The sequence below is a fragment of the Acartia tonsa genome, chromosome 9 (genome assembly GCF_053477335.1).
Source record: "Acartia tonsa isolate MP-2025a chromosome 9, ASM5347733v1, whole genome shotgun sequence".
NCBI classification, from domain to species: domain Eukaryota; kingdom Metazoa; phylum Arthropoda; class Copepoda; order Calanoida; family Acartiidae; genus Acartia; species Acartia tonsa.
In genome coordinates this window covers 6,799,487-6,800,782 of record NC_137268.1, presented here as the reverse complement: position 1 = coordinate 6,800,782, position 1,296 = coordinate 6,799,487, and the positions used below count along the sequence as shown (strand labels likewise).

Below are 1,296 nucleotides of genomic sequence, written 5' to 3'. Positions count from 1 at the left end.
GATTTTTTTGCATATTATACAGGACAATTTATTGCATTTTACAGACCTTTTTTTAACCAACTTTAAAAAGTAAAATACATCGCTGTTTAAATTTTTTTGTTAGAAAACATATTAGGATAATTTGTGTTCAAAATAAACACACACACACACCCTCCCCCCTCCCCAAATCTTAATTTAATTATTTTCATTAATTTAAAAATACTATGAAAAATGAAATATGTATAAATCTTTTTTTTTGCATAACTTTTTCAGTGTCTCTCATCAACCACAAAGTATTAAATACATTTAAAATTGAAGAAATATCTAAGTAGGAGAAGCTTAATTATATAGAACAAGTATTGCGTACCTAAACGGAAAAATAATAGAGAAGCTACTATATAACTTGAGTATCACAAAAATTGATTGCCCCCTGTGAGGTTTGAACTCACGGTCCCTAGTTTACAAGACGAGTGCTCTACCATTGAGCTAAATAGGCCACTTGTACAAGAAAAAAAATTTAAGATAATACAAATTCATAGTGAATATTAAGTAAATTCTGAATTTGTATCTTTTAAAAACAATAAAATTAGGCAAACGTCAGTAGGGCAGTTACCCTATAAATAGTATTCAATAATATTCATAAGTATCAACGTTCAAAAACGTATTGCTCCTGGTGAAATTCGAACTTATAACCCCGGCATAACAGTGTAGAAAAACCGTGCGCTAACTGATTGCGCCACTGGAGCTCTTACATTACAGGTTCAAACTTTTTGTAGTTGTTCGAGATGGTAGTTTCTATGTTGTAATTTTAAAAAAAACTTAAGATAAAATTTTTATAAAAGAATATAAAAAAATTTAAAAGTATAACATTTAAAAAAAAATATTTTTGGGCGATGGAAATGTCTGACCCCCACCCCAAAATTAGCTCAGAACCATCCAATATCAATATATATATAACTAGCGGCTACGCCCCTAGAGGCCTCTAGGGGGCACTTGAGGAAGAGAGAGAGTCAAATTTAATAACCCAATTTCTTATTTTAAATTTTTAAAGAAAAGTAAAAAAAAAAAATTTTTTTGGGGGGGGGGAATTTTTTTTTTTTAGGGGGGGGGGCCTCCCCCCTCATTTTTAATTTTAGTTTAAAAAATTTAAAAATTTTTTTCTTTTTTTGAGGGGGGGGGATTTTTAATTTTTTTGGGGGGTTGGGGGTGTCCCACCCCCAAAAAAATAGTTATAAACCTTCCCAGGACCTATGAGAAGCTACCCTGTTAAGGAGAACCCGATCGGTTTAGCGGTTAGAGAGATCCTTTGGTACAGAC

The 1,296-nt window shown here is 31.9% G+C and overlaps 1 non-coding gene across 1 annotated transcript; it reads right to left on the bottom strand.

Annotated features, from left to right (window-relative positions):
* Positions 1-403: 403 nt before the first annotated feature.
* On the bottom strand, positions 404-475 carry TRNAT-UGU (transfer RNA threonine (anticodon UGU)). The gene has a single exon. It is a non-coding gene; the product is annotated as a tRNA-Thr (tRNA).
* Between the last annotated feature and the right edge of the window lie 821 nt (positions 476-1,296).